The sequence below is a fragment of the Pristiophorus japonicus genome, chromosome 24 (assembly GCF_044704955.1).
Source record: "Pristiophorus japonicus isolate sPriJap1 chromosome 24, sPriJap1.hap1, whole genome shotgun sequence".
NCBI lineage: Eukaryota > Metazoa > Chordata > Chondrichthyes > Pristiophoridae > Pristiophorus > Pristiophorus japonicus.
In genome coordinates this window covers 3,347,343-3,366,272 of record NC_092000.1, presented here as the reverse complement: position 1 = coordinate 3,366,272, position 18,930 = coordinate 3,347,343, and positions in this window count along the sequence as shown.

Sequence of the window (18,930 nt, the reverse complement as noted above, 5' to 3'; positions counted from 1 at the left end):
TCCTGCTCCTGATTTTTATGTTGTTATGTCTGTAACACTATGAAGCGGTGGGATCTGGATTCACAAACAACGTTTCCCATCTCAGCACTGTCACTTTGGGTAGGTGGGTTGTGGTTATATGATAACCAGGAACAGAGAGTCCCATCACAGACAATCTCAGCCAGCAGCACAGTTGGAGTCTGGGGCTCGGTCACCGGGTTTGGCTGTGGCGGACAGGTGCACTCGGGAAAGGTGTGGAACTGGAGAGCCCTTTCCTGGGGGTCGGAAACAGCTGGTGGCAAACCGACAATTCCGTCAGCCCTGAACCGAAGCTCAAGCTCGCACAGTGAACTCGTGACAATGCACGGCTACTGTCCACAAGTGTGTGTTGCATCGTTCAGGCAGCGGGAGAGGTAGAGTGGCCTGGCGTGTAACACAAGGGGCATTGTAACCCCCAGAAACACCATACATTCTGGGGGCTACCTGCTGAATGTTGGTTAGTGTGCCTGTATTTTACCATGACTATTGAGGTTATTATTGCAATTGCTGGTGAAATCCGGCTTCCAAGGCAGGAGGGAGGGACCGGGGACACAGGGTGTGCTAATTCACCTCTCCCCCCCCTCGGCTCAATGCATTTCAGGCCGACGGGTTGCTGCAGGAAGGGAGTTTGGCCGTCCCCAGCCAGGTTAAAGTGAGCTCAGGACCCCAACACAATACAGCCCCCCGACTGGACAGCGAGTGGGCAATATCACCGTGGTACAGAGGGGCATCTTCGGGGGTTGGGGGAGGAAGGGTCAGGGGGAGGGTAGGAGGAGCTTTGCCCCGCAGAGAGGTGTGCTGCCCGAGCCGCGGGAGTGCGTGACATGGGCACTGGGGGCATGGCACAGGCACTGGGGGCGTGGCAGGGGCACTGGGGGCGTGACATGGGCACCGGGGGCATGGCACGGGTACTGGGGGCGTGACACGGGCAACGGGGGCATGGCACGGGCACTGGGGGGCGTGGCACGGGCACTGGGGGCGTGACACGGGCACCGAGGGCATTGCACGGGCACTGGGGGCGTGGCATGGGCACCTGGGCGTGACACGGGCAACGGGGGCATGGCACGGGCACTGGGGGGCGTGGCACGGGCACTGGGGGCGTGACACGGGCACCGGGGGCATGGCATGGGTACTGGGGGCGTGGCACAGGCACTGGGGGCGTGGCACGGGCACTGAGGGCGTGGCATGGGTACCGGGGGCGTGGCATGGGCACTGGGGGGCGTGGCTGGGGCACTGGGGGCGTGGCACAGGCACTGGGGGCGTGGCAGGGGCACTGGGGGCGTGGCACAGGCACTGGGGGCGTGGCAGGGGCACTGGGGGTGTGGTGCGGGCACGGCACGGGTACTGGGCACGTGATGCGGGTACCGGGGGCGTGGCACGGGCAACAGGGGCGTGGCATGGGCACTGGGGGCGTGGCAGGGGCACTGGGGGGCGTGGTGCGGGCACTGGGGGCATGGGCACTGGGGGCATGGCAGGGGCATCAGGGCACCATCCCACGCCTTGACCACAGAAAACCCACCCAGAATGATGAAAGAAACAAAACTGAGTGGGGACCAATATCCAGGACCGGTTCCACTTCCGTTAACCGATCTCGGGGTTGGGATCGTCGCCGTGGGATCCATTGGGGTCATCGCAATAGTGGGTAGGGTGGGGGGGCATTCACTGAGCCCACGGCTGGTCTGTGACCGAACCCCATCCAGCCGCCTCTGGGTCCCTAACCCTGAACCCTGAACCCTGAACCCTGGCCCAACAAAAATCCGTCAATCTCAGCTTCGACATTTCCAACCCTCAACCTGGACAGCCCTTGGGGCAGAGAGCTCCCGATTCCCGCGGCCCCTGTGTGTCGCCCCTGAACGGCCGGGCTCTGATTGTAAGGTGAGGCCCCCTTGTTCTGGACCCCCCCCCCCCACCACCAGAGGGAATATTATCTCTATATCCACCCGATCAACGCCTTTAATCATCCGAAACCCCTCCACCCTCCAGGGAACACAATCCCAGACTGTGCTGGTGGTTTGTGGTGTGTCATTAGTGTCCGCACTGCCAGGCCTGGTGCCCACAGGGTGCAGGGCAATAACTCGCTCCGGCCCGAGCAGTGTCACACCCCGCAGCATGGCCCAGATCCGAGAGTCACCAAACAACCTGCCTCCCAAGCCCTTGCGGTTCCACCACCGGCCACCAGGAGGTGATGAAGAGCAGCCAGCCTCCCCCCCCCCCCCCCCACCCCAGTTAGGCTGGCTCTCAGCCAGGGAGGGCCTGGATTCCAGTCGGTGCTGAACCCCCTCCCCACCCGGCATTAATCCCCCAAGCTCTGTGGACAGAAGCTGGGCATCGGGGCAGTCGCGGGCTCAAGTTTATGTCCACCCGCTAAACCCCAATGGGTAAACTTCTCCCCCGCTGACACCAACATCACACCGAGCACATTCTCCTTCTGAACATCAACCTGTCAATTGTTAATGTGAGGTTGCACCCAGATACAAACACGGCACTGTAAATATTTCAGCAAATAAAACTCGCTGGGCTGGAGTTTTGGTTGCAGGGTTTTTGGGGCATAAATGTCGGGCGGTGGATACATTTAGTGCCGGGAGCTGGTTTGTGTCGGCCACAGAATTCAGCAACTGGGCCCTGACAATGGGCGGGGGGCTGAGGGGGCGTTCCACTCTCTCCCGGGGGGGGGGTAAGGGGGCATTCCACTCTCTCCCGGGGGGGGGTAAGGGGGCATTCCACTCTCTCCCGGGGGATAAGGGGGCGTTCCACTCTCTCCCCGGAGGGGGGGGGGGGGGAGGGTAAGGGGGCATTCCACTCTCTCCCGGGGGGGTAAGGGGGCATTCCACTCTCTCCCGGGGGGGGGGGGGGTAAGGGGGCGTTCCACTCTCTCCTTGGGGGGGGGGGGGGGGTAAGGGGGCGTTCCACTCTCTCCCGGGGGAGTAAGGGGGCATTCCACTCTCTCCCGGGGGGGGGGGGGTAAGGGGGCGTTCCACTCTCTCCTGGGGGGGGGGGGTAAGGGGGCGTTCCACTCTCTCCCGGGGGGGGGGGTAAGGGGGCGTTCCACTCTCTCCCGGGGGGGTAAGGGGGCGTTCCATTCTCTCCCGGGGGGCTGAGGGGGCGTTCCACTCTCTCCCGGGGGGGGGTAAGGGGGCATCCCACTCTCTCCCGGGGGGGGTAAGGGGGCATTCCACTCTCTCCCGGGGGGGTAAGGGGGCATTCCACTCTCTCCCGGGGGGGTAAGGGGGCGTTCCACTCTCTCTTGGGGGGTGGAAAGGGGGGGCGTTCCATTCTCTCTCGGGGGGGGAGGTGGGAAGTGGGGGCGTTCCACTCTCTCTCGGGGGGTAAAGGGGGCGTTCCATTCTCTCTCCAGGGAGGGTAAGGGGGTGTTCCACTCTCTCTCCGGGGGGGTGGGGGGTAAGGGGGCATTCCACTCTCTCTCCGGGGGGGGGGGGGGGGGGGGGGGGTGGTGGTTAAGGGGGCGTTCCACTCTCTCTTGGAGGGGGCTACTACGCTCTCTCCCAGGGGGGGGGGGGTAAGGGAGCGTTCCACTCTCTCCGGGGGTGGGGGGGGTAAGGGGCCATTCCACTCTCTCCCAGGGGGGGGGTAAGGGGGCGTTCCACTCTCTCTCGGGGGGTAAGGGGGCGTTCCACTCTCTCTCGGGGGCGGGGGGGGGGGTAAGGGGGCGTTTCACTCTCTCTCTCTCGCTCTCTCTCTTGGGACGCTGGGCCGGGGGAGCGACTGAATATCCCGAGCCAACGAGCCGACCTCGGAGCGCTGAGAGAGAGAGGCCTCGCTGGGGAAAGAAATCAGCACAAAAAACATTGCCAACACATTGCTGACCCCAAATAACCGTAAATCACAAAAATAAAAGGAAACTGCCCCAGCCACACATTCCTCCTGCAGACACTCCTTCCTTCACCGTCGCTGGCACAGCTCGGTCCGCCCGGGTTCTCGGGCGTTTTGTCCACGGGGCGTTTTTGGGGCTCAGCGCGAGACACACCGAGACGGGGACAGTAACGGGGGGGGGGGCATTGTACACCGACGCGACGCTCCCGGGCAGTGCTGCTCCACGCCGATAATAACCGTCAGCTGGGAGCTGGTCACCCGGGCGGTGATCATTGCCAGAGCCGTTACCGCCCCGTTACCGCCCCCTGCGGGCCGCTGACAGAGGTGCAGGTCCATCGGAAACCCGCTCCAGATCTGGGCCGGGGACCGGCGAGGTAAAGCAGCGGACAGCGGACAATCTCGGTGGGGAAACGCCGCTCAAGCGCCTCAGCAGTAAAGGCCGTCGGGTCACAGGTCGAGCGCGGTTCCCTGGGGGCGGAGGGACGCGCAGCGTGTGGGACATCGCTCTTCACTGCTGCAAACACACCTCTTATCGGCAGAAAGGAATGACTTGCATTTATATAGCGCCTTTCACAACCACCGGACGGCCCAAAGCACTTTACAGCCAATGAAGTACTTTTGGAGTGTGGTCACTGTTGTAATGTGGGGAACGCGGCAGCCAATTTGCGCACAGCAAGCTCCCACAAAGAGCAATGTGATAATGACCCGATAATCTGTTTGTTATGTTGATTGAGGGATAAATATTGGCCCCAGGACACCGGGGATGGGTGGAGTGACCGAGTTGGGTTCCCTGCCAACTCCAGACATTTTATTTACCTCGGAAGGGGTCAATGGGAAGTAAATGGTAGGAAAACGGAGTGGGGGAAAAAATGTAAACACGTAGGAGCTGGTTGCCACGGATACAGCTTCACATCCCAGGGCAGACCATCGGCCAAATTCCTTCCCACAGTTTCCCTGGTTGCAATCCAATTGCTAAACAATGTGGCTCCCAGCCGGGAGTCGCCAGTCCTCCTCGACACAGGGTGGCGGCTTTTAAATTTATTCCTGGGATGTGGGCGTCGCTGGCAAGGCCGGCATTTATTGCCCATCCCTACCTTCCCCTTGAGAAGGTGGTGGTGAGCCGCCTTCTTGAACCGCTGCAGTCCGTGTGGTGAAGGTGCCCCCACAGTGCTGTTAGGGAGGGAGTTCCAGGATTGTGACCCAGCGACGATGGAGGAACGGCCGATATATTTCCAAGTCAGGATGGTGTGTGACTGGGAGGGGAACGTGGAGGTGGTGGTGTTCCCATGCGCCCGCTGCCCTTGTCCTTCTAGGAGGTAGAGGTCGCGGGTTTGGGAGGTGCTGCCGAAGAAGCCTTGGCGAGTTGCTGCAGTGTGTCTTGTAGACGGTGCACACTGCAGCCAGGGGGCGCCGGTGGTGGAGGGGGTGAGCGTTGCAGGTGGTGAGTAGCGTGTCGATCACGCGGGCTGCTTTGTCCTGGATGGTGTCGAGTTTCTCGGGTGTTGATGGAGCTGCACTCATCCAGGCAAGTTTTATTTGAAGTATGGGCTCCCGTTTGGCTGGTTACCAGATTTCTCCCACAATCGGTTGAATCGGAGCCTGGAATACACAACTCGGCCAATTAAAGGCAACGAGGCGAGAGCACGTTGCTTGTGGAGAGAGGCTGCATCAGCGGCAGAGGTGGCTCACATCTTGTTCCCACCATTTCGCCCCGTTTTCCAATCGTCAATTAAACCACATTACAGAGTGGAAAAAACCTATACCTCGGGCCCAGACATTATAATTTCTAGTTAATAGGAACCTCCTCTAAGAGTTACAAAGCTGGAACCTTCTGTGAATCATTAAAGGTTTGAAGACATCAGCAACATTAACCAACGAAAGTTTCGATGGAGTGGACCATTCTCAGAGTCAGTGTTCACCAGAGCTCTGTCCTGTCTCAGCTCATCTTACCCGCAGGGTGCGTGTTCTGGGAACACCACATGCTCCAAGTAATGTCTGTGAAATAGCGCCTCTCCCACCCACCCCCCCGACACACACCTCCCCCTCCCCCACACCCCCCCCCACTGACCCCCACCCCCCGGCACACACCTCCCCCTCCCCCACACCCCCCCCCACACACCGCCCCCTCACCCACATACACACCCCCACTCCCCCCCCCACCCCCGACACACACCTCCCCTCCCCCTACCCCTCCCGCCCCCACACACACCTCCCCCTCCCCCACACACCCCCACACACACCCCCCACCCCCGACACACACCTCCCCCTTCCCCACACCCCCCCACACACACGCCCCACCCCCAGACACACACCTCCCCCCCCCACCCCCAGACACACACCCCCCACCCCCCCACATACACACCCCCACTCCCCCCACACCCCTCCAGACACACTCCTCCCCCCCACACCTCCCCCCCCACAAACACACACACATACCCTCCCCAACACACCGCCCCCTCACCCACACACACACCCCCACCTCCCCCCCTTCACACCCCCACCTCCCCCCCTTCACACCCCCACTTCTCCCCCCCACCCCACACACACCTCCCCCTCTCCCACTCACACACACATCCCCCCCCCCCCCAGACACCTTGCCTCCCCCACCCAGCCCCACACACCCGCCCCCACACCCACCCAGCGAGTTTACAAATAGATCAACACAGTTGTGTACGACCAAGAGTCAGGAAGCAGCGGATGGGAAAATGGACATCTTCTGCATCAAGAGGTCAGACGGCAACATTGGTTCGAAGTTTGGTCGGTCCAACCCCCCAACAAGACAAAAACAAAAGAAAGACTTGCATTTATATAGCGCCTTTCATGACCTCAGGACATCCCAAAACGCTTTACAGCCAAGGAAGTACTTTTGGAGTGTAGTCACTGTTGTAATGTGGGAAATGCAGCAGCCAATTTGCGCACAGCAAGCTCCCACACACAGCAATGTGATAATGACCAGAGAATCTGCTTTTGTTATGTTGATCGAGGGATAAATATTGGCCCCTGGACACCGGGGATAACTCCCCTGCTCTTCTTTGAAATAGTGCCGTGGGATCTTTTACGTCCACCTGAGAGAGCAGACAGGGCTTCGGTTTAATGTTTGATCTGAAAGATGGCCCCTCCGACAGTGCAGCGATCCCTCAGTACTGCCCCTCCGACAGAGCAGCGATCCCTCAGTACTGCCCCTCCGACAGTGCGGCGCTCCCTCAGTACTGCCCCTCCGACAGTGCAGCAATCCCTCAGTACTGCCCCTCCGACAGTGCAGCGATCCCTCAGTACTGTCCCTCCGACAGTGCAGTGACCCCTCAGTACTGTCCCTCCGACAGTGCGGCGCTCCCTCAGTACTGCCCCTCCGACAGTGCAGCACTCCCTCAGTACTGCCCCCCCAACAGTGCGGCGCTCCCTCAGTATTGCCCCTCCAACAGTGCAGCACTCCCTCAGTACTGCCCCTCCGACAGTGCAGCACACTCTCAGTGCTGCCCCTCCGACAGTGCAGCACTCCCTCAGTACTGCCCCTCCGACAGTGTGGTGCTCCCTCGGAACTGCACTGGGAGTGTCAGCCTGGATTGTTTTGTGCCGAAGTCCCTGTATTAACCCCAAACTAATCCCACCCTCCCACTCTCTCCCCATAGCCCTGTATCAATCCCAAAACTAATCCCACCCTCCCACTCTCTCCCCATAGCCCTGTATCAATCCCAAAACTAATCCCACTGCCCCCTCTCTCCCCATAGCCCTGTATCAATCCCAAAACTAATCCCACCCTCCCCCTCTCTCCCCATAGCCCTGTATCAATCCCAAACTAATCCCATTGCCCCCTCTCTCAGATTCAGGAAGAAATAAAATCACAAAACAGTCCAGGAAAACCCATAAATGTCAAAAACATTACATTTGTGGCCTTGGAAAGTCTGAAAACACAAATATAATGTTCAGTCGAGTGCCTGAATTAATGTAACCGGATCCTTATAGTTTAAGCAAGATTGCCCAGTTAGCAAGACTCTATTTCACCTCTTCAATCTCTTCTGTTAATTAAGGCTTTCAATTCATTTTCACCAGCAACCCAGGTATCAGAAGTCGCCCCATGATCCCACACCTGACCAAGTCCTGCGGTGGACTGTGCAAATGCTGCTGACCTCACCCATAGACTTCGCAGCCCTGCACTGACGGGAGATTGGGCGGGTCACTCACTGCGCTCTCAGCCCGACACACCGTCAAAATGCAGGTTCCTTACAAACAAAGAAAACTCTTAAGTATCGTCTTAAATGGGCCCTTCACTTACCGCCCAGGCTTTTGACAACCTGAATACCGGCATGCTCTGTAAAGCAGAGATTACCGCCATCAGTCCGTGGAGGTTACGGAGATCCTGAAGTTTCTGCAACAAGAACAAACTTGCGTTTAGCTTTTCGTGACCTCGGGGCAAAGATACTCGGTAAAACAGCTGCCCAGGGCTGTGATTATATTCTCACAACATATTCTTACGCTGGTTGCATTACCACAGTAGTCCACCAGGTGGCTGGATCATCCACCAACAAAAATTTCAGCTAGGGCATCCAGAAATCCCATCCTCGTCGCCAAAGTGATAAATCCTTCCGACATCACGAACAGACACACGACGCAAGATAGCTCCAATACAGGAACTGTCATCATGTGACCTTGCCACATGACCCGTTTATTATTTGCATCAGTAGTTGCATTACCACAGTAGTCCACTAGGGGAGCTCTATTACAAGGGCAAATGCAATTTATTCTCTTCCCCCCCCCCCCCCCCCCCGATTATTAACTCCACCAATAAACTATTCTACTAGTTGACTAAGCAAATACTTTAGCCAGTGAGGCTGGACCGGGCCTCCCACACACCATCTCTCATCACCTTGTAGGACGGAGAGTGAGCAGCTCCACGAGTCAGAGAACAAATGCTCTCTCTCTATTCGAATATAATCCGCACATTCCACCAGGCCACACTTGGTTTTGACATCGATGCCAAAGTATTCGACCCTGAACATCTTTGGAATTCTCTGCCCCAGAGGGCTGTGGAGGCTGAGTCATTGAGCATATTCAAGGCTGAGACCGATGGATTTTTGGACTCCAGGGGAATCGAGGGATATGGGGATCGGGCGGGAAAGTGGAGTTGAGGTCGAAGATCAGCCCATGATCTTATTGAATGGCGGAGCAGGCTCGAGGGGCCGAATGGCCGACTCCTGCTCCTAATTCTCATGTCACACTTTCCCCTGCACTTTGACATTAGACCTCACAACTGCCCCCCACTTCCTACTTCACACACTCCTTTTCCAGTCCCACATTCCACCCGCGCTTGTCAACTTCAGCAAGGGGTTTTCATACAGAACATTACCAAAAGCGTTCTAAAATTAAACGGGCGGGGAGCACCAACTTTACCCGTTGGCAGTCTCTCGCCAGCCTCCCCGGCACCACACGTAGTCAATCAGACAACCTCTTATCAAACCGACGCTGATCGACAGCCACTCCCGGGATGGATAAGCAAAGACTTACTCTTTGATAAAAATGTCCGAGAACCTCCACTCTTATTTCCAGAGTCTGTTTGGTGAGAATTTCTCGGACGACCCAGAAACTGACCTGCAGAAGAGAAGCACGGATTTATTGTGCATTGCTCCACAATCACAGTCCTGTCGGTACATTAAAGATATACACGGAGAGTTTGAGCCAAGGATGTTACAAGTAATTAACCTCGACAGTAAAGATTCTAAACTTTGCAACTCTGCCTCCCCCCTTAACCAAATCGCGTTAACGGATTCTTGAACAGAACTTTCATCTCTGCTCCTCTCCCCAAAAGTTGGGTTCATTTTATCGATGAAACTCACAAGGCAGGTCAAGCGGAACCCAGAATCCAAACTCCACCGGACAGAGGGAGTCCCGGGACTGTCCCTTACATTTCAATGCACCAGAGCGATCGGGGGTGGGGGGGCACGGGGTGAAGGGGGGGGGCAGGTTGAGGGCAGAGACTCGGAGCACTTGACTGACCATGCGGGGGGGTGGGGGTGTGGGAGGGAGTGACAGGGAGGGAGTGAGTAACAGGGAGCAGGGAACGAGGAGGGGGAGGGAGAGACAGGGACGGGGGGAGGGAGTAAGTGACGGGGGGAGGATGGGAGGGAGTGACGGGGGGAGGGAATGACAAGGGGGGGAGGGAGTGACGTGGGGAGGGAGTGACGGGGGGGGAGGGAGTGATGCGGGTAGGGGAGGGAGGGAGTGACGAGGGGGGGAGGGAGTGAAGGGGGAGGGAGTGACGGGGGGGAGGGAGTGATGCGGGTAGGGGAGGGAGGGAGTGACGAGGGGGGGAGGGAGTGACGGGGGAGGGAGTGACGGGGGGGAGGGAGTGATGCGGGTAGGGGAGGGAGGGAGTGACGAGGGGGGGAGGGAGTGACGGGGAGGGAGTGACGAGGGGAGGGAGGGTGTGACGAGGGGGGGAGGGAGTGACGGGGGAGGGAGTGACGGGAGGAGGAAGTGACAGGGGGAGGGAGTGACGAGGGAGGGAGGGAGTGATGAGGGGGGAGGGAGGGAGTGACGGGGGGAGGGAGTGACGAGGTGAGGGAGGGAGTGATAAGGGGGGGAGGGAGGGAGTGACGGGGGGAGAGAGTGACCGGGGGAGGGAGTGACGGGGGGAGGGATGGAGTGATGAGGGGGGGAGGGAGTGACGAGGGGAGGGAGGGAGTGACGAGGGGGGGAGGGAGTGACGGGGGAGGGAGTGACGAGGGGAGGGAGGGAGTGACGAGGGGGGGAGGGAGTGACGGGGGAGGGAGTGACGGGGGGAGGGAGTGATACAGGTGGGGGAGGGAGTGATGGGGGGAGGGAGTGACGGGGGGGAGGGAGTGATGCGGGTAGGGGAGGGAGGGAGTGACGAGGGGGGGAGGGAGTGACGGGGGAGGGAGTGACGAGGGGAGGGAGGGAGTGACGAGGGGGGGAGGGAGTGACGGGGGAGGGAGTGACGGGGGTGGGGGTATGAAGGAAATACAATGGCCCACACGGGTTTGTCCATTTCGATGTGCGGGGGGATTGGCAGGCTGTGTCGACCCCCCCGCGGTTAACCTCCACCACATTCGGATCCAGGGTCTGCTTCTCTTTTTTGTTCCCTGTTGGGGGAAAAAAATTTACATTTGATTCATCACCCAATAAAGAGATTTATTTTCCCCGCAGAGCAGTTCCCGGTCCCAGTTCGGACTTTGCCATTCCGCCCACCGAACATTATTCCCAGTGATCCCGGCAAAAGGCCCCTTACCGCCGGGCCCAATTCTGTCCCGGACGCACGGCACTGGTCCAAGCCAGGTGTGGACAGTGGGTCAGGCAGTGGCCCGATTGTCACACACCATCCCGACTTGGAAATATATCGGCCGTTCCTTCATCGTCGCTGGGTCACAATCCCGGAACTCCCTCCCTAACAGCACTGTGGGAGCACCTTCACCACACGGACTGCAGCGGTTCAAGAAGGCGGCTCACCACCACCTTCTCGAGGGGCGATTAGGGATGGGCAATAAATGCCGGCCTTGCCAGCGACGCCCACATCCCAGGAATCAATATGTCAAAGTGAATAAATGGCTGACTGGAAATCATGGGAATACCACTCGGTGCAGTAAGTGGATCGATAGGCCACAAGTTAATCCCCGATAATTATCCAGGGTCAATCTCGCCAAGAGGCAAAGTTCAGACCCATTAAGATGAATGTAGACGCTGTGGTTATATGGTTGAGTACTCCTTCCTGTCTTGGCCCAAATGCAAAGCCCCCGGGCTCCCCAGGGTCCGGGCCCAGGAGCTGGGCCGGGTCCCACTGATCGCTGGTCACAGGCCCATCATCGTCAAATTGGCCGACTGACGACTATCTCCATCCCGATATTAAACACAGAACCTTGCCTACAATTCCCACTTCCCAGCATTAACCATTAATCCCCAAACGCTTCACCGAGTGTACGGGAGAGTGTGTGCAATGTCCAAGCACCAGTCTCTCCCACAGAGCCAGGAAACCAACACATTGGTTCAAATAACCCGTTCAGGAGGGGCAAATCGATGGATGCCGAGGTTCAGATGAGACATTAAACATAGGCTCTGTCTGCTCTCAGGTGGGCGTAAAAGATCCCACGGCACTATTGGAAGAGCAGAGGAGTTATCCCCGGTGTCCTGGGGCCAATATTTATCCCTCAAATGAATATCATTGAAACAGATTATCTTATCAGTATCTCATGGCTGTTTGTGGGAGCTTGCTGTGCGCAAATTGGCTGCTGCGTTTCCCACATTACAACAGTGCCTACACTCCGAAAGTACTTCATTGGCTGTAAAGTGCTTTGTGACGTCCTGAGGTCATGAAAGGCGCTATATAAATGCAGGTCTTTCTTTGTCCTGAGGTTGAGATCGGCGATATACAAATACACACACACAAAGCTGGGTGTGTGATGTAATGTGCGGCTGGAACAAGCCTCACAGTCAGCACTGCCCTTGTCAGTGGGCAGGCAGTGCAGAGCGAATGGGCAGGAGCAGCATTGGCTCAGGAGCAGCTCGCCACATCACTGGGGACAATAAAAGTGCAGCAAGCAACGAGATTTACTGCGCAACATCTGGGAATGGTATGCAGCAATTTCCACATCCCTCAAACATTGCTCAACTCACAACAACAAAACAAACCTGCAGCTCGGAGCAAAGCTCCCAGTCAGCCATTCGTCGAGCTCGGCCCCCACCTCGGCTCATCCGCCTGTAGCGCTGGCAACGGAATCGCCATGGCAACCGGCGGGACCCGCATTAATTGACGTTTGGGGCTCAGGCCTCTCCCGGAAGGCCAAGCTGGTGGTGAGCGGTGTGGGACGGAGCCACCCCCTCGGAGGGGGTGGGGGGGGAGGCGGGGGAGGGAAGGCCAAGGGGAGGGGGGGGGTGAGGGGGAGGACCCGGCCGACGGGGGGGTGGGGGTGGGGGGGGGTGTCCCACTGTAATGTATTTGCTTCATGGGCTCTTTGCTTAAAAATTCACAGCAACACATCGCTATTAAGAACTAGTTGGTTTATTAGCAAAAGGTTTAACAATCACACGACACATTACCGGTTCATCACCAGGCTCACAACCACCTGCCCCATCGTGGATCCCCCGAACCCAACTGGCCGGGGTTTTATTGAGTCTTGTGAACATCACGTGACTGGCTCAGCCACTCCCCAACTCAACATTTCTACCAATCTGTGAGCATGCTCGCAGGGGCACACGTTACATAGAAACATAGAAACATAGAAAATAGGTGCAGGAGTCGGCCATTCGGCCCTTCGAGCCTGCACCACCATTCAATAAGATCATGGCTGATCATGCAACTTCAGTACCCCATTCCTGCTTTCTCTCCATACCCCTTGATCCCTTTAGCCGTAAGGGTCACATCTAACTCCCTCCTGAATATATCTAACGAACCGGCATCAACAACTTTCTGTGATAGAGAATTCCACAGGTTCACAATTCTCTGAGTGAAGAAGTTTCTCTTCATCTCGGTCCTAAATGGCTTACCCCTTATCCTTAGACTATGACCCCTGGTTCTGGACTTCCCCAACATCAGGAACATTCTTCCCGCATCTAACCTGTCCAGTCCCGTCAGAATTTTATATGTTTCTATGAGATCCCCTCTCATTCTGCTAAATTCCAGTGAATATAATCCTAGTCGATCCAGTCTTTCTTCATATGTCAGTCCTACCATCCTGGGAAAATCAGTCTGGTGAACCTTCGCTGCACTCCCTCAATAGCAAGAATGTCTTTCCTCAGATTAGGAGACCAAAACTGAACACAATACTCGAGGTGTGGTCTCACCAGGGCCCTGTACAACTGCAGTAAGACCTCCCTGCTCATATACTCAAATCCTCCCGCTATGAAGGCCAGCATGCCATTTGCTTTCTTTACTGCCTACTATACCTGCATGCCTACCTTCAATGACTGATGTACCATGACACGCAGGTCTAGTTGCACCTCCTCTTTTCCTAATCTGTTAATCTGTCACCATTCAGATAATAATCTGCCTTCCTGTTTTTGCCCCCAAAGTGGATAACCTCACATTTATCCACATTATACTGCATCTGCCATGCATTTGCCCATTCACCTAACCTGTCCAAGTTCCCCTGCAACCTCCTAGCATCCCCCTCACAGCTCACACTGCCACCCAGTTTAGTGTCATCTGCAAACTTGGAGATATTAAATTCAATTCCTTCGTCTAAATCATTAATGTATATTGTAAATAGCTGGGGTCCCAGCACTGAGCCCTGCGGCACCCCACTAGTCACTGCCTGCCATTCTGAAAAGACCCTTTATTCCCACTCTTTGCTTCCTGTCTGCCAACCAGTTCTCTATCCACATCAATATATTACCCCCAATACCATGTGCCTTAATTTTGCACACCAATCTTTTTAGTGGGACCTTGTCAAAAGCCTTTTGAAAGTCCAAATACACCACATCCACTGGTTCTCTCTTGTCTACTCTACTAGTTGCATCCTCAAAAAATTCTAGAAGATTTGTCAAGCATGATTTCCCTTTCATAAATCCATGCTGACTTGGACTGATCCTGTCACTGCTTTCCAAATGCGCTGCTATTACATCTTTAATAATTGATTCCAACATTTTCCTCACTACCGATATCAGGCTAACTGGTCTATAATTACCTGTTTTCTCTCTCCCTCCTTTTTAAAAACGTGGTGTTACATTAGCTACCCACCAGTCCATAGGAACTGATCCAGAGTCCATGGAATGTTGGAAAATGACCACCAATGCATCCACTATTTCTAGGGCCACTTCCTTAAGTACTCTGGAGTGCAGACTATCAGGCCATGGGGATTTATCGGCCTTCAGTCCCTTCAATTTCCCTAACACCATTTCCTGACTAATAAGGATTTCCCTCAGCTTTCCCTTCTCGCTAGACCCTCGGTCCCCGAGTATTTTCGGGAGGTTATTCGTGTCTTCCTGAGTGAAGACAGAACCAAAGTATTTGTTCAAATGTTCTGCCATTTCCTTATTCCCCATTATGAGTTCATCTGATTCTGACTGCAAGGGACCTACGTTTGTCTTCACTAATCTTTGTCTCTTCACATATCTATAGAAGCTTTTGCAGTCAGTTTTTATGTTCCCTGCAACCTTACTCTCATACTCTGTTTTCCCCCTCCTAATTTAACCCTTTGTCCTCCTCTGCTGAATTCTAAATTTCTCCCAGTCCTCAGGTTTTTCTGCACCCAGGAAGTCAGGCCAAGTTACATCGGACCCCAGCTGCGATTCCCGTCGGTCGTGTCGTCCCCGAATGGCAGTTACGCGAGCTACCACGATACAGCGTGCACGGATTCTCCGGGTTCACAAAGCAATCTCAGAACCCGTGCCTGCCTGCTCTTAGACTCGGCAAACAGAATAACCCCAGAGTCCACGGGTCTATAGACCACAACTAGACACTGCTGCCAGCAGCTGTTAAAGACAGACAGATTGCATTTATATAGCGCCACCTCAGGATGCCCAAAGTGCTTTACAGCCAATGAGTACTTTTTTGATGTGTAGTCAGTGTTGTAATGTGGGAAACGCGGCAGCTAATTTGCACACAGCAAGCTGGAGGGGCCACGGTTTACCGTCTCATCCAAAAGATGGCCCCTCCGACAGTGCGGCGTTCCCTCAGTACTGCCCCTCCGACAGTGCGGCACTCCCTCAGTACTGCCCCTCCGACAGTGCAGCACTCCCTCAGCACTGCCCCTCCGACAGTGCGGCGTTCCCTCAGCACTGCCCCTCCGACAGTGCGGCGTTCCCTCAGCACTGCCCCTCCGACAGTGCGGCACTCTGTCAGTACTGCCCCTCCGACAGTGCGGCGCTCCCTCAGCACTGCCCCTCCGACAGTGCGGCACTCTGTCAGTACTGCCCCTCCGACAGTGCGGCGCTCCCTCAGTACTGCCCCTCCGACAGTGCGGCACTCTGTCAGTACTGCCCCTCCGACAATGCAGCGTTCCCTCAGTACCGCCCCTCCGACAGTGCAGCGTTCCCTCAGTACCGCCCCTCCGACAGTGCGGCGTTCCCTCAGTACTGCCCCTCCGACAGTGCAGCGCTCCCTCAGTACTGCCCCTCCAACAGTGCGGCACTCTGTCAGCACTGCCCCTCCGACAGTGCGGCGCTCCCTCAGTACTGCACTGAAGCATCAGCCTAGACTTATGTGCTCAAGTCCCTGGAGTGGGACTTGAACCCACAACCTTCTGACTCAGAGGCGAGGGTGCTGCCCACTGAGCCACAGCTGACACCCAAGTTACGTTAGGTTGGGTGGAGGGGCAGGGTGTTTAACAGGCTGCATTATAAAGCTTTGCATTAGAACAAAGAGAGATAGAATTGCATTGGGGAATCTGCTCCTGACACGGAGCGATCGAACGACTGAGAGAGACAGAGGGAGGGCTTGTGTTGGTCTGTTTTGGGGTGGACTCTGTCCGAGGGACACACATTTACCCAAGAATTGAGCCATGGGCTGAGTGGCACCCAGATACAACCTGTTATGTATGAATGAAGAGTCTGACTGGATACCGTGAGCTCAAAGTAAAGTGTGACCTTAGTCTTTTATTGCAGGTCTCCAGAGCGTCTCTCCAACCTGTGAGGCCTCCTTAAGTACAGGTGCTCCCAAGGGATTGTGGGATCCATTGGGACTCCAGGGGATGAGCCCTCTGGTGGCTACACAAGGTATTTACAGCTTTACATATATAACACAACCCTCCCACTGCCCGAGAATCGCCCTCGGTGATTGCCCCTCCCACTGCCCGAGAGGCTTATCCAAACACCGAGCTCTGTTCCTTATTTATTTTACGTTTTCCTCATTTCCGTTTGCTTTTTGTCGGTTTAGCCCTAGGATTTCAGAAACAGCAGGAGTTGGAACATTAAAATCTGGATTGCCAGCTAAAGGTGGTGTTTGAGAACGCTGCAACCGTTTATAGGCTGTCAGACCAGAAACACAACAGAAAATAACCGCGGTCTGTGAACGGGAATAGATGTTGGGAACGGGAATGGGGTGAAGAGGATGGAGCAGTAAATGTTGAAAATGAGAGATTCCAAACTGGGCCATCTGAGAAACACAGCCAGTGGTGAAGCCTGTTTCACTAGGCCTCTTGTGGCCAACGAGCCATTATTCAACAACAACAACAACAACTTATGTTTATATAGCGCCCTTAATGTAGTGAAACGTCCCAAGGTGCTTCACAGGAGTATTATGTGATAAAAATTTGACACCGAGCCACATAAGGAGAAATTAGGGACAGGTGACCAAAAGCTTGGTCAAAGAGGTGGGTTTTAAGGAGCGACTTGAAGGAGGTAGAGAGGCGGAGAGGTTTAGGGAGGGAGTTCCACAGCTTGGGGCCCAGGCAGCTGAAGGCACGGCCACCGATGGTGGAGTGATTATAATCAGGGATGGTCAGGGGGGCAGAATTGGAGTCGTTCGTTCTTTTTCAAATTTTTCAGCACCAGCTCCCCCCATCCCCTCCCCCTCCACTCCCCCCCTCCCCCTCCACTCCCCCCCCTCCCCTCTCCCCTCCCCCTCCACTCCCCCCCTCCCCCCATCCCCTCCCCCTCCACTCCCCCCCTCCCCTCTCCCCTCCCTCCCGCACCTCCTCCCCTCTCCCCTCCCTCCCGTGCCTCCTCCCCTCTCCCCTCCCTCCCGCGCCTCCTCCCCTCTCCCCTCCCTCCCGCGCCTCCTCCCCTCTCCCCTCTCCCCTCCCTCCCGCGCCTCCTCCCCTCTCCCCTCCCTCCCACGCCTCCTCCCCTCTCCCCTCCCCCTCCACTCCCCCCCCTCCCCTCTCCCCTCCCTCCCGCGCCTCCTCCCCTCTCCCCTCCCTCCCGCGCCTCCTCCCCTCTTCCCTCCCTCCCGTGCTTCCTCCCCTCTCCCCTCCCTCCCGCGCCTCCTCCCCTCTCCCCTCCCTCCCGCGCCTCCTCCCCTCCCCCTCCACTCCCCCCCCTCCCCTCTCCCCTCCCTCCCGCGCCTCCTCCCCTCTCCCCTCCCTCCCGCGCCTCCTCCCCTCTTCCCTCCCTCCCGTGCCTCCTCCCCTCTCCCCTCCCTCCCGCGCCTCCTCCCCTCCCCCTCCCCCTCCACTCCCCCCCCTCCCCTCTCCCCTCCCTCCCGCGCCTCCTCCCCTCTCCCCTCCCTCCCGCGCCTCCTCCCCTCCCCCTCCACTCCCCCCCCTCCCCTCTCCCCTCCCTCCCGCGCCTCCTCCCCTCTCCCCTCCCTCCCGCGCCTCCTCCCCTCTTCCCTCCCTCCCGTGCCTCCTCCCCTCTCCCCTCCCTCCCGCGCCTCCTCCCCTCTCCCCTCCCTCCCACGCCTCCTCCCCTCTCCCCTCTCCCCTCCCTCCCTCCCCTCTCCCCTCCCCCCCCCCACCGTGTAACCCTCCCTCCATACCATCCGGTGTTCCATATCTTTCCATTACCCTGCTTTTGCTCCCTGCCTCCTTTCCCCAACATTACAACAGTGACCACACCTCAAAAAGTACTTCATTGGCTGTAAAGCACTTCGGGACGTCCAGGTGGTCGTGGAAGGCGCTATTGAAATGCAAGTCTTTCTTTCCTTCACAGCTTCTGGTCCATCAGACATTGAATTTGAACAGAGAGGGTGTTAGAGGCAGAAACCCTCACCACATTTAAAAGTTATTTGGGTGTGAACTTAAAGAGCCGTAACCTACAGGGCTACGGACCAAGAGCTGGAGGGTGGGATTAGGCTGGGCAGCTCTTTGTCGGCCGGCACGGACACGATGGGCCGAAATGGCCTCTTTCTGTGCCATAACTTTCTGTGTTTCTCTGTAATGCACCCAAACGACCTTTGAATCAGGGTCACCAGTTCAAAGTTCAAGCCATTACTTTTGTCCTAAATTGCTCATCGTCCCGTTCCCTGCAAACAGCCTTCGAACCAGTGCCACAATTTGCATTTATCTGGACTTTGGTCTCCCACTGTCCTGTTAATTTAAATAAAACTGTGGGAAAGCAAAAAAAAAAACCCTTTGAGTGATTTCCCATGAGAAACAAATCCATTAATCACATCAGTGTCTCCACTTCACTGAACCGCACGGCAACTCGCCCATAAATCGGAGTTTTACTGCGAGCTGCACAACAGGGACATTAGCC